The following is a 15,251-nucleotide window of genomic DNA, read 5'->3' on the forward strand; positions in this document are numbered from 1 at the left end:
GACTGTGTTTCCAACCACAGCATACCATGAAATATTTTCCATTAGATAGTGACCATTTTGCATTTTAATGATATTTTTGTATTTTAGATTGGTTACTCTGGCAACTGTATGGAAATTTTTTGGAATAGGGCATTACCAGTTTCAGGAAGCCCAGCAAGGTGGTCATCATGAAATGTGATGATGACCTCAGTTAAAGCATTAGCAGTGACAAGAAAGAAAGTTGAGTTTCAATAAGGGATGAGAGATATTACAAACGTAAAATGACTTGGACATAGGGATAAAGTGATACGGAGGTGTCTAAAATCACAAATAGATTTTTTTTTTTACTTACGTGACGGTATTATTTTTTTACTTACGTGACGATATGGATGATAGTAACATTCAATGAGGAACTTGATTAAAAAGGGAGAAGCAGGATGAAGAGAAAGATTAGTTCAGTTTAAAAATATATATATATATATATATATATATATATATATAAATTTGAGATACTTAAGTTACAGGTATCTATAGATGTCCTATAAGCCTCAGGAAGAAATAAGTCTAAAATTTCAGAGTGAGTTCAAGAAGGCAGATCATAATTTGAGGATCATTAGCAATGAAGATTTAAACATAAAGAGATTTCCAGGAAGAATAAAAAGTAACAGTCATAGGGGAAGGAGAAATAAAATAATTAGTTGTCAAAGGGAATAGAAAGAGCTTTTAAAATCCACTCATATTTATATTTAAAAGGAACTGGAGCAAGTTAGAAATATTGATTCTCAATCATGATCATTTGTTGGTATCATCTGGGGACCTTTTTTAAAAAAAGCAATATCTGGGTCACATATGTGATCATTTAAATCAGAATACCTAAGCAGCGGGAAGTAGAGATCATTCCCTTTTTGAAGCTTCCTGACAATTCTCATGCACATCAACTGAAGAGATCTACAGAGGTAGAGTGGTTTGGCTGTCTGTATGTTTCATATATTATATGCAATAGGATGAGCATAAATGGTGTAAGATTAAGTTTCATGTGGCAATAAAACTTATTACTATTACTATGGAAGGATAGGGAATATGAGCTAGTGAATCTGAGCTAGTTTTTTGTAGTACATTGGGAGAGAAAAAAAAAAAGAATTCTTTTTAAAAATTTCTTTTAATTCTGCATGTACTCTTCTTTTGCGATTTGTCTTTGCTGCTCCTCTTTCAAGAGGTACAGTTTATTTCTCTACCTCTCATAATTTGATCTGGCCTTGTGTCTAGCTTTATCTAATAGATTATGATAGTAATATTTCAGAAGTTCTGGGCCCAGGCCACAAGAGACCTTGTAGCTTTGTTTCTCATTTTCTTGTCTTTCTGAGACCTCACTAAGAAGAGGTCAGGCTACTCTGCAAAGAGAGAGAGGCCATGTGGAGAGAGAGACCCTGCCAATAGCCAGTGCCATCCCCCAGACTTGTGAAGGGAGTCATTTGGGGGCAATCCAGCCCCAGCGGAACTACCTGATGACTGCAAACACATCAGTGCCCCCAGGCAAGATGAGCAGAGGAGCCTCCCTTCTTAGCACAGAACCAAATTGTCACCTACAAAACCATGCATAAAATAATTGTAGAAGCCACCAAGTTTTGAAATACTTTTTATGCAGCCTAGATAACTCATACAGTATATAAGAAACAATTGTCAATCCTTAGATGTAAATGACCAACCAATTGGTTGTAAATTCTTTCATGAATAGATGCTTTTGATATTTTCTGAACAACCTACTTTTAAATCTCTGAACACCCAAACCTATCTCAAAGCTGTATCTGAAACCTTGGAGTGTTTTTAGACTGCTATGTAGAACTCTTAATTCTTTCATTCTGATGCATTTGTCTCATTATTTATTCTCCCCAATTTATTTCCCTCCTCTCACTGTGTAAATGTAAATAAATGAAGGTGGCCCGAGATGGTTATTCCTGATGTTGCTGTTATTGCCACGACTGTTATAGTACCATAAACAACTAACTTTATTGATATTTTACTATTTGTCAGAAGTCCTCCCATGAGCTTGGTCTTCAGTCTCTAATTTTGTTTTAACAGTCTGTGATCTGGGCCCTATTATATACTGTTTTACAGATGAGGAAACTGAGGCTCATAGTGGATAAAGTAACTTGCTCAAGGCCACATAACTAGTGAGGGCTGGAAAGTGACTTGACACAGGTTTGACTGATGCACAGTCTATTTTCCTAACTAGTAATAGGCACTTAGTTCTACATCCAAAGCACTTTTATGACATGCTTCTCAAATTTCATTTTGTGAATTGTGGCAAGACAGAATTTTGGGCCTCTTTTTTATATAGGAAAAGAAAATTAATATTCTTTGAAGACTTGCTGTTGTATCAGACATTTTCATATATATATATATATATTTACATATATATATATATATATATATCATACAGTCCTCACAGTCATCCTACATACCATCTTTACTTTTATGGTGCATAAAACAGGGAAACAAATAATTTCCCAAAGGTCATACAACCTTGGAACTGGTAAAGCTAGACCATAACACAAGTCTGTTTTGCTACTTGGCCTTTTTCTTTGAATTTATATCTAGTTATAAACTCCATTGTATTTCACAGAGTCCTAGTTCTTCATCACAGAATAAATTGCTAGGAACTATTACCTCTTTCAGGCTCCCCTCCTAAATGTCATTTTCTCAGGGAGGGCTTTCCTAATATCTCATATTAGCTGAGTTTCCCCTGTTCCATACTACCAAGGCACCTGTCCATTTTTTATGCTTTATGCAACACTTGTTATATTTATAACTGTTTCCATTTCTGTCTCTTCCACTAAACAAGAATCTCCATGAAGATGGGGACATTTTGTCTCTGGCACTATTAAAACCCAGCCCTAGCACAGAGTATGGTGCAGAGCAGTCATTCAATAAACATTTTGTGAATTAATTTTTGAGATTTTAGACGATAGACAGGCCTGGAGAAATGATATTCGTGTGTTTAAATTGATTATAACAAGATTCCACATAAGTACAATAAGAAACTCTTCTTAATAATAAGAGCAGAATAAATGCAGTTTTGAGATGGGACAGTACTTTCAGGATGTAAAGGCCATGTTAATGTGAAATTCTCTTTGCTTCATTAAAAGCCTGTCATGGAGTTCTCAGAAATAGCCTTGACAGCTTTTTGCTTGCTGTGTTGTCAAAGTGTACATCGTAGGCCACTGTGCTAAGGAGTCTAGCATTGACTACAGGTTTGTTTCCATGGACACCTATCAGGAGACGAGGATAGAAAATAAACTAGACTGAAACATAAGGCAATATCATATTGAAGTTTTAATAGAGGCAGAATTAACATAAAAATAGCTCACCTATCCCAATCATAAAAATAAGTCAGGTATTAAGGTGATGAAAATAAATTTATCTTTGCTTTTTATCATTTTAAACTCTTTTTGTAAAGTAGCAATATTTAAACAAATAATTAGGCAAGATGTATGCTCTTAATGTTTTAATTATTGATTCTGATGACTACAAAGACGAATAATTTCTCTTTTAGAGGCAATAACCCTCAAACAGATAACTTGGAACCAGGTAGAGAAAAAATATGGTTGGTTTTATTATTCAATTTCATATTGGAATGTTAACACTGCATAAAGCCAATCATAAGACCACATTTTAATACACATAGAAATAATTATTCAAATAAATACATAAATGTGAAAAATATAATCTATGTAAATCTATGTAAATGGATAGTTATAGTGAATTAGTATACAGCGTGACTGAGTGGATTGCTCAGGGTTTCATTAAATAAAAATACTAAAGACCTGGATTAGCAAGAAAAAGCTTTTTTGCTCTATTTCAGTTGCTTTAGGTTGTTAATCTGGTCCAAGATGATCAACTTCTCATTAATCATAATAATTAGGGGTAGATTTACTGAGCATTAGTGTAATTTTCAATCATGCTAATAGCTGTGCAATCCTCTGTTCATTAATATAAATGAGATAAATTAGAACCATGACATTATAAAGAAGAGGCAGAAGCTGTGGGAACATTCATGGATCTTCCCTAAACCCCATTAATTTAATTGTAATATGTTGTTCCTCAATACTTATTTTTACTCTCTTTATTTTCCGTTGCTAATGGTTCTTCAGATTGGTTAATGAGCATACTAACCTCTTAATTAAAGTGACTGCCATAGTGTGGTCTAAATCATACATACTTATCTTGTCTCATTACCTTTAACCCTTTCCCACACGTTCAGTCAACAGGCATTTATGGAATAGTCACTCATGCAATTTGGAATTGAGTACATCAGTGTAATACAAAAGAAATAAGAAGCATCCCACCATTCAGGAGGTCACAGTCTAAAAGACATTGTAGATTGTATTGATATCATTATTTAAAATATAATAGCAAGTCCAAAATAAAAATTTCTCTCTTTATTGCATGCTTAAACTTTTTTTATATATCCAAAAGATGTCCAAATGAATTATTTTCTTCATCTCTCATTTTTGTTTAGAAAGCCCCAGAGAGCCCTTTCCTGAAATACTGCCTAAACTGGGTCCTCATTTTATGGTCTTTATCTCAGCTTTTATGTTTTTCCTCATAGCATTTAACAGATTTGTGTATATGTGCGATTATTTATTTACTTTTTCTTACTGTAGTTTATAAGCAAATCAAGGGCAGGAATCACAACTGTATCCTCAGATTCTATCACATTTTCTGGTACACTGTGATGCCCAATTAATATTTATTGGTGAATAAATGAGTGTATTTATGGTACTTATTCACATAGTTAATCATAAAGACACTTGCTTGATTTTAGAATCTAGAATATGACCAAATTGTCCTTTTGCATCAAAGAAAATCTCGGATTGGGTCTTAGAAATATTTTCCTTTTGAGCAATAGAGTCATCTTCATTGAGAGAATTTATATTTTCAAATCCATTGACTGGAGAAGAAACCTTACCAAATTGGAGGAAATAATTCTCTGGGCCAGAAGACTGTTTGTCTCCAACTTTGTTAGTTATATGGACTTGCAGTGACTGATTTCATTCAATCATTGAGCAGATACCCTGCTTTCTTTGTTTGGGCATTAAAAATGACTCCAGGGATGTCACATATGGCAAAGGTCCGTTTGGTTCTTTTTGTTTGTTTGTTTTTTGAACAAACCGCGCGGCATGTGGTTTCCTAGTTCTCCCACCAAGGATCAAACCCAAGCCCCCTACAATGGAAGCGTAGAGTATCAGCCACTGGACCACTGGGAAGGCCTACAAGGTCTTTTTTAAAAAAAGAACTTAATCTAGTTGGAGAATCTGTAGTATGAGGCACTCAAGCAACTAGTAAATGGCAGAACTGGGATTTGAACGTATTGCAGAGGACTAACATATGTGCTACTTCCACTGAAATACAGCCATTACAAAGAAGTTTGGACTTCACTAAAAACAACAGTAAACGAATCTGCAGTAAAGAATCTGTAAACAATCAGTAAAGAATCTGCCTGCCAATGCAGGACATGCAAGAGATGTAGGTTCACTTCCTAGGTTGGGAAGATCACCTGGAGAAGGAACTGGCAACGTGGTCCGGTATCCTTAACCTGGAAAATTCCATGGACAGAGCCTGGCAGACTACAGTCCAAGGGGTCGCAAAAAGTCAGAAATGACTGAGAGACTGGACACACATACACACACAAAACAGTAGCAACATTATGGTTCTGGCACAGTTTAAGTATAGAAGATATATATTCAGCATTTGTCATTGTTTAATGTGGTAAGAAAATAGGGGATGAATTTGTAGAGGCAAGAGATGGGGACAGAATATGAATACCAGGAAGCTAGTTAAGAAACCATTGGTTTACAATGTTATGTTAGTTTCAAGTGTGAAGCAAAGTGATTCAATTATACATATATACATATATGTATACATATATATTCTTTTTCAGATTATTTTCCCATATACGTTTATCATAAAGTATTGAGTATGGTTCCCTGTGCTATACACAATTAGGTCCTTGTTGTTTATCTATCTTATATATAGTAGTGTGTGTGTGTTACTCTCAAATTTCTAATTTATCCTTCCCCCTCGGCCTTTCTCCTTTGGTAAAGATAAGTTTGTTTTCTAAGTATGTGAGTATGTTTCCATTTTGTAAATAAGTTTATTTGTATCATTTTTTAGATTCCACATATGATATCATATATTTGTCTTTCTCTGTAAATCAGCTATGCTTCAATGAAAAAAAAATGACTATATTAGAAAATGAGAAACCATTGCTTACTCTGGCAAAAGTAATAGCAGTGAAAATGAAGGGAAAAGGAAAAGAATGGATTTCCAATGAAAGGGAGAAACTCTAGGTCTCAGCGACGGAAAAATGTGGGAGTAAGCAGAGATGTGGGTGAGAGAAAGGAGGGGGTTAAATTAAGATCTCCTCCTATTTGTAGTTAGTCACCTGAGTGGATGATGCTGATTATCACTGAAGTAAAGGATATGTGCTGAGAAGCGGGCTAAAGAAAGGGGAAAAAAAATCAGGTTTTTATATCATTTTGAATAGTGTAGGGACAGATTGAAAGGGGTGCTGAGAGTTTCCTGAGATGTGATGGGCATGTTTCTGCTGTCCTGTCGTTGCCATTGTTCGCTACCACTGCCATTGCTGTGGCTGCTGCTGCTGGTCCTCCTACACATTTTCTCCAAGTCTTCACAACAAACTTATGAGATAAATGTTCATCTTTATTTTATACTGAGTAAACTGGTAATTAAGCATTGCTGAATGTCACAAAGCAGGGGTTCAACCTGACTCCAATGCTGATGCTCCTTCCAGTGGCTTCCATCTACTCTATTTCAAACTATTTGTGTTTGAAGTACCTGTGGGATGTCTGGGTTTGCTAATTTGTGAAGTGTGGATAATAACAAGTGGCTAAACACATGTGAAAGTGTGAAACGAAGCTATGCTAGCTAGTGTGAAATATTATTAATATTATTGGAAAGCTCCTAATTTCTTGTGTCATTCAATATAATTAATTTCTAGAAAAGAATTTGATTCAACTGTGGATTACTAAGTGGTTTGCAATACCAGGCAAAAATTTGGGAAGTGATTAATTTATCTTCTATTTATTAACTCCAGTAGGGAGAGGATTGATATGACAGACTTTTAAAAGATGAAGCTAGAAAGAACTTTAGAGATTATTTAATAAAGGGGTTTATATGAAAAAAACAAAACAAAACAGAGATCCGAGCTGAAGTTGCAACTGATGGCCCTTAAGTTGTATCCAGAGTGACATGTTTTTCTCTCACCTAGCGTCAGCATTTGTGTCCTAACCACGAGCGCCACAGTTAGCTGCAGTCCCCACCACTCTCTATTGTTTAATCCCAGACAGTTTTCACTCATTCACCTGCCTCCCTATAATGCTTGTGCTTGTGACACCTTATTTAGAGATTTGTTTTATACTATATATTAATTCTACAGGGAAAAATAGAATGTGTGGTTCAAGATTCATTGTCTTTTGGGGTGTTAAATTTACCATTGAATTTTTCCTTTAAGGAAGAATCCATTAATCTGCTAGAATTGCCGTAACAAAATAATACAGACTGGGTGATGTAAACAGCATGAGTTTGTTACCTTACAGTTTGGAGACTGGAAGTCTTAAGATCAAGGCTTTGGCAAGTTTGGTTTCTTCTAAGTCTCTAGCTGCAGGTGGTTGTCTTAGTGAGTCCTCTTTGGCTTTGCTCTATTTGTGCATCATTGGTGTCTCTATCTCTTCTTATAAGGACTCCAGTCATATTGGATTAGGTCCCACTCACAGGAACTCATTTGAGCTTAATTACCTCTTTAAAGGCCCTATTTCCAAATACAGTTATACTCAAAGATGCTGAAAGTTAGGACTTGAGCAACTGAATTTGGAGGAGAGCACAATACCATCCATAGCAAATAGTTTCTGTTGAATGAATAAAGGAATGTTGTTTTAAAATGGATGAGACTGTATCTTCCTTAGACAGCCAATTTGCACTGTTTTTTAATCTTCATTATTGCACCATTTTATATTACTGTAATTTACATACTTGTATTATCTTCATTACAAGGTTGTACATATCTTGAGGGCACAAATTATAGCTCTATGTCCATTACAGAATACATCTTGAAGAAGTAATTATTTAATTAAAAAATAAAAGGAACACTTTCAATCTCAATTTAAAATTCCCTGGTCAGTTTTACTTCAGCATGAAAGAAAAGTCAATTAAACAACTATTTTAGAAGGAAGAATTAAGATTATTTGAAAATACTTAAATAAAACTATATGGTTTCGTCACTCTTATTAAAATTAAAGGTAATATCTGATTTCAATGAGTTACATGTGTTTATATCAAGCTTATTTTTAGATTGTTATTTTTAGATTAGATGAATGTTATATTAGTTCTAATTGATATTTCTTGTTAAAATATCTCTAAATTTTAAAAGTTTATTTCATATAATTATGTTTGTAGGAAAAACTGTTAACATACACCTTCTTGCCTAAAAAACTTATTTCAGGTTTGATTTTGCATTTACAAAATCTAAATAGGAGTGAGATACACTTGAAGAAAATTGGACCACTCAGTTGATTTCTCTTCAGTGACACACAAGAAAAAGTATATTAAAAATATATATGTATTCAAGTGAGTGAAAGTCACTCAGTCGTGTCTGACTCTTTGTGACCCCATGGACTGTACAGTCCATGGAATTCTCCAGACCAGAATACTGGAGTGGGTAGCCTTTCCCTTCTCCAAGGGATCTTCCCAACCCAGGGATTGAACCCAGGTCTCCCACATTGCAGGTAGATTATTTACCTGCTGAGTCACAAGGGAAGCCTAGGTATGTATTAAGGTGCATTTAATTTGCCAGTGATGTAACTTTTTCACAGTTTTTGTCTAAATGAATCACAGAACAGATAGCAAAAATGTGGAAAGTAGCTTTTTTTTAAACCATATATTTGCTGAATCATTGCCTTAAGAGTATGTCAATGACTGTTGAATTATGTGTCAAACCAAGGGATGTCAACCCATGCCCTTATTGATATTTTGCAATGTTATTTATAAAATAACTTCACTAAAATAACTGAAAATATCTACCTTTTACTATCCAGTGAAATTTACAGCATTTGAAGGATGAATGTTTTCTTGAGTCATTTTAGCTTTGACCCTAAATTGTTTATTTGTTTATTCATTTGTGAATTGAGTCACCTATTCAACAAACCTTTATCAAGGGCTTCCTAGGGGCAAGCTTTACTAGTTGTGTGAGCGGGGTAAATCACTGAACCCTCAATCTGTTGGTTTTGTCACCTGTTAAACAGAGTTGTTAATGCTTCCTATAGCTACCCACCATATTAAATGTTACAGTTGTGACAGCTCTCAAAAAGTGGCTGGGCACATAGTAGGGATCACTCCAATTGTTATTTTTCCTTCCTTCCAATCTGACCCCCAGAATCTATTGTTTTACTTGTAATTTTCTAGAATTTATATTATTGCAATAGAATTTTAGAACATTAAAGTTGGAGAATATTTTAGCAATAATCTTGTTCCTCTTTTTAGGGAAATTAACAATGGAGCGGACCTATTCAGGAGATACAGTTGTTCAACTGGAGAACATTTATTTAATTTTATCTATGTAGTTTTCTTAATCATTATAGCAATTGTTAGAGTGGAAGGAGAGAAAGAGAAGAAAAGAGAGAGGGGAGAAAGAGAGAGGTCAAAAGTTTAAGGTATATTGGCTTCTCCTGTGACTTTTGTGGTATGGCCACATATCTAAGAGTTCAGGCTTCAGAATATTTTTTCCCTTTCTCTTAGTTAAAAAACAAAAAGAAAAATTCTTTAATTTTCAAAATAGACTATTTTGAAATTTTTATAATTTGAAAAATTATGAAAACTTGCTTTATAGTCAGTTTGATTTTAATGAATTAATTGCCCTTTAAAAGAAAAGCATTTGCCAGTTTCTTTCAAAACTGGTACACTAGCATCAGGTTGCCATCTGCCTTTACTTAATATAGGAATCCTACCATACTAGAGTGGAGAAGGAAATGGAAACCCACTCCAGTATTCTTGCCTGGAAAATCCCATGGACAGAGGAGCCTGGCAGGCTACAGTCCATGGGGTCACAAAGAGTCAGACCCGACTGAGCGACTTCACTTTCACTTTTCACTTTCACCATAGTACAGAGCTGGGGAAACAGACCAAGTACAAGCACACTAGCTTATGTCCCACTGCCTTCCCTGGGTGCCTTGAAAGCTCTCTGAAGCTGGTGTGATATCTTTCTGTTTGTTATCTCCTCATAGTTAAGGTTAATAATAATTATTAATGACAGTAATAATGTTGTTAGGATAACTAATAATTGCTTTAAAGCAATCACTGGAAAAAGTCCTAAAAGGCATCCATATGGACTATACTATTTCAATCATATTGCAAATAAGACAGCATTGTTGTGGTAGGCAGAATTCTAAGATAGTCCCCAAGATTTCCAGCTCCTGATGTAAGTACCTTGGATAATTCTCTTCCCTTGAGTGTGGGCAGAGTCTTTGACTACAATGGGATAGTTACTCCTTTGATTAGGTTACCTTATGTAACAAATGGTGATGGGATAGTCACCACTGTGCTATCTGGAAGGGGAACTGGAATCAGAGAGAGGCTTTCTTGCTGTCCTGGTAGAAAGCAACCATCCCTTTTTGTGAGCTGCGTATGGGGGACACATGGTAAGGAAATGTAGGCAACTTCTTTTAATTGCTGAGATCAATCCCTGGCTGACAACTAACAAGAAATCTGGGACCTCAGTCCTACAACCACAAGGAACTAAATTCTGCCAACAGGCTGAATGGATTTTAAAAAGGACTCCTAGCTCCAAATGAGAACTAGAGTATGTCTAGGGGCTTACCTGGTAGCTCAGATGGTGAAGAGTCTGCCTGCAATGCAGGAGACCCAGGTTTGATCCCTGGGTTGGGAAGATCCCCTTGTGAAGGAAATGGCAACCCACTCTAGTACTCTTGGCTGGAAAACACCGTGGACGGAGGAGCCTGGCGGGCTACAGTCCATGGTGTCACAGAGTTGGACACGACTGAGTGACTAACACACACAGAGTATGTCTAACACCTTGACTGCCGATTTGTGCCACCCTGAGGGGGCGGATCAAGTTAACAAAACTCAGACTTTTGACCCAAGAAAACAGATAATAAATGTCTGTTGTTTTAGGCTGTTAATTTAGTGATAATATATAATTTTAAGCCAAACTTCCCTGGTGGCTTAGAGGGTAAGGTGTCCGCCTGCAATGCGGGAGGTGTGGGTTCAAACCCTGAGTTGGGAAGATCCCCTGGAGAAGGAAATGGCAACCCACTCCAGTACCCTTGCCTGGAAAATCCCGTGGACGGAGGAGCCTGGGAGGCTGCAGTCCATGGGGTCGCAAAGAGTCAGACACGACTGAGCGACTTCACTTTATAATTTTAAACATATAATTGTGTAGCAGAGATATGACAGATAAAGGTGATCCTCTACTTTTATATTTAATTGCATTCATGGATTTTTGTAATTTGGATAATTGTAATCATGTATTCATGGATTTTTTTGCAATTAGTATTTTATAAAGTATGAAAAAAGAGCTTTTCTTCACTTTTTGAAGAGTTTGAAAGGAGTATTGCGAAATGATTAATTAGTTGTAATTAGTCACAATTTCATAACTGCTCTCAAAGTCCACTCTCTGACTTAGAGAAATCATTAACATTGTGTCCTCATCAAAAGGAGTATCAGTGGCATAGTCTTTAATCATTTTTAAAAAAACTTTTTAAATTGAAGTACAGTTGATTCAGTGGTATAATTTTAATGAAGTGTAGCAAACCATGGGTAGAGGCCCACAGAAATTCATTGTGTGACACTGAAATGTTTTTATTTCTTTCCCAGTCCCGGTGAAGATGTAAAAACAAGGAAATATTAATAAGCCAGGTTTTAAATTTCTCACTTCAGTTGAACTTCAGGATGTGGCAAGCCTTCTTGGAGGGCCGTCAGACATTGCTTTCATTTGTTTGGGGGGGGTTATTCCCATTCCCAATTGTGAAAATTACCAAAACTTTGAGGCAGCCATAGAGAAAATGTCTGCATTGATAATTCCGTTATGGAGGTCAAGTAAGCATGCAGGAGACTGTAGTTGATTTTGTAAATAGCACAGTGGACTCTCAGGCCAAATAGGATATAAACAAACTGAAGCTTTAATCAGCCCTAGGGCGAATGTCTGAATAGACATACAGTTTCATCGATCTTCCAGGATTTTTATGCTTTTAGAAACTTGTGACCAAAAAGACAAACGTAGAGACTGTGAGTTCCCAGTTGACAGAGATCATACCTGTTGTTTTCATTTGTGTATTCCAAGGGCTCAGGACAGTTCCAGAATAGGTAGGTGGTCAAAAAATAGTTGTTAAACTAAAGAAGTGAAGTACAATACTGGCTCATCTTCAAATGAGATAGCTGATAGCACACAGTGTGAAGGTGCTGGCCTAGGTTGCACTGTGACTATACTTCTGTATTGTGGCTTAATTTTATCTAGGAGTATGTTTACATCTGCCCTACTTAAAGGATTCTGGTATATTCAAAGAAGGATGAAGATTATGTAAATAAAAGAGATATCATCCTTTTCCCTAAAAAGTCAGACTTCAACATTGTTCCCAGTTAATCCTTTCTATTTCTCCAGGCTATCACACTCCCAACTGGATATTTATTTTAGCCTGAACACTGTCCACCGCTTTGTTTGTACTGTATTGTGAAGCATGTGGTATCAGGTTGAGCAGTAACTAAGACATGTTTTGCCTACAGCATTTCTAGACTCCTAAGAAAGATTTGTATATGTGGTAGGATGTGTCTGTTTTTCCTACCTAAAACATCAAGCATAAAAATAAATAAATAAATAAATCTGTTACTTTTAAAATACTAAATGAAAAAGAAATTTGTACTAAATTTGTACTAAGTTATAAATGCCTTTGAGAGGTTTGATTTTTCTCTGGCATTTAGTTAATCCTGTCATTTGCCAACCTAGACAAAAGTGAAAGTGAAAGTCACTCAGTTTTGTTTGACTCTTTGCAACCCCATGGACTACACAGTCCATGGAATTCTCCAGGCCAGAATACTGAAGTGGGTAGCCTTTCCATTCTCCAGGGGATCTTCCCCACCCAGGAATTGAACCCAGTTCTCCTGAATTGCAGGCAGATTCTTTACCAGTTGATCCACAAGAGAAGCCCCAATAAACCTAAACAAGCAACTAGACAAATACTAACTAGAACAAAATGAAGTGTGTTAATACACGCAGTGAGATTTTTCCTGATGGCTATTTGAAGAATCTTGAGAGGATGCTGCTGCAATTCGAACTATGTTTATTTGGCATAGCTAGCTAGACATGGATAAATGATTCTTCCAGAAACACATGTAATTATGAACCTATATATAGAGAGATAACTAACAGATTCAGTTTCTTTTAAAGCTAATTGGAATTTTAAAATTCTTTAACTATATTCATTGATAATTCTTAGTTGCATTAAAATCTAGGGAGGAAACAACCTATATGTGACTATATCTGCTACTTAAAATACGTGTTAAGGTATAAAGCCCAATTCATATAGTGATTTCCTCATAGCAATTTTTGCCTGTGAGTTTTCATACTCCCTTTTCCCTCTCTCTGTCCTTCACTCCCCCCCTCTCTCTAACCACTTAATCTATACTTCTCTCTATTTTCCAAAGTGTTGCTTTGCCTTGTGGCAAACAGCTATGATTTAAGATGTCAACTTCTCCATTAACATCAACAGCCTCAATAACAACTCTGAATCATGTTTAAATAAATGTGTCATGACGATGATTGCATTATTATTGGGTGTGAATGAATAAGAGTCTTAGGGAGAGCGATAAAGATTTTAAAAGCTTCTGAGTATAAACATGACACTTTCATCCTTTCCCCTTTTTATTTCAAAGTCGGAAGTATTAAGCTGTTTGAAGGATGAGAAAGGCACAAGGGACTCTCTCTTTGTCCTCTTCTGTTTTTTCCTTCTTTTCCTAACTGCTCCTCTGACTACTCCCTTTGCTTCTTCTCTGTCTTAGCATAGATTGGGGGAAATATTACTATTAATAAACATGATTCAGGTGAACAAAATAATATTTTGTTTCCTCCCCCTACTCTCATGACTTCTCTTTCTGTTCTTTGTGTAGCATTGGAGTGGTGTGGGTAAGCTGGAAGTTTGGTAAATAAGGAATGAAAAGGGAAGAGAATGAGAAAAACGGGACATTTGTAGGGAGGGAAAGTGGAAAGTCTTCCCTGAGGCAGTTGGGCCAAGCTCCAAAGTGTATACACTAAAGAATGAAAGGACAAAGCCTCTAGCTTTGATGCTAGGTCATAGTGAATTTAACAATTAGTTCTAAAAGTTCTAAAACCTTAATATGTTTATAGACAGATCATTTTTCTTAGGCATATGTTCAGGAAAAAAAAGAAAAACAAACTTCCTCCTGTGTGTCTCTTTCACTCTGAACACTGCCACGCTCACAACACTTCTGACACCAGATGTGTGGGGATTTTCCCCCAAGATCCGAAGTTCTTTATGGCACTAGCTGGGTGTCCGACAATATTAGTGACCAACCTTTCTGGCACCAGAGACCAGTTTTGTGGAAGATAACTTTTTCCACAGACTTGAAAGAGATGAGAGATGGTTCAGGCAGTACTGTGAACAATGGGAGTGATAGGGAATGGCGAATGAAACTTCCCTTACTTGCCAGCTGCTCATGTCTTGCTCTGAGGCCCAGGGGTTGAAGACCCTTGTCCTACAATGTAATTCAGTTTTGGCACTGTTTATCCCCCCAGGATAAGGCCTCAGTCCTATGAGACTGTCCCCCTACTCCATGACTTCAGATGCCAATCCTAAGTCCAGATCATCATCATGTTTCTAGTCAATGACTATCAACTGGAGGTTCCCATGAACCCCTCTCAGGTTTGATTAATTTGTTAGAGCAGCTCATAGAACTCAGAAAACAATTTACTTACAGTTTACCAGTTTATCACGGGGCTTCCCTGATGACTAAGAGAGTATAGAATCTGCCTGCAATGCAGGAGACTCAGGTTCAATCCCTGGGTCAGGAAGATCCCCTGGAGAAGGAAATGGCAACACACTCTAGTATTCTTGTGTGGAGAATTCTATGGACAGAGGAGCCTGAGGTCACAAAGAGTTGGACATGACTGAGTGACTAACAGTTTCACTTTCACTTGCCAGTTTATTATAAAAGGATGTGGCAAAGGA

General features: G+C 36.4%; 1 protein-coding gene and 1 long non-coding RNA gene across 3 annotated transcripts in view; one reads left to right on the top strand and one right to left on the bottom strand.

The window, feature by feature from the left end:
* The window catches only part of LOC145538632 (uncharacterized), a 51,630-nt gene extending 36,478 nt beyond the window's left edge, over positions 1-15,152 (bottom strand). The window contains exon 1 of the long non-coding RNA XR_014077107.1: positions 14,999-15,152. This is a non-coding gene — a long non-coding RNA (uncharacterized LOC145538632). The remainder of the gene's footprint in view (positions 1-14,998) is intronic.
* Positions 1-15,251, top strand: part of NAALADL2 (N-acetylated alpha-linked acidic dipeptidase like 2) — a 1,599,429-nt gene that overhangs the window by 605,319 nt on the left and 978,859 nt on the right. The window lies entirely within an intron of this gene.

Source organism: Giraffa tippelskirchi, chromosome 2 (assembly GCF_054371585.1).
Source record: "Giraffa tippelskirchi isolate mGirTip1 chromosome 2, T2T-mGirTip1v1.2.pri, whole genome shotgun sequence".
In the NCBI taxonomy this organism is placed as follows: domain Eukaryota; kingdom Metazoa; phylum Chordata; class Mammalia; order Artiodactyla; family Giraffidae; genus Giraffa; species Giraffa tippelskirchi.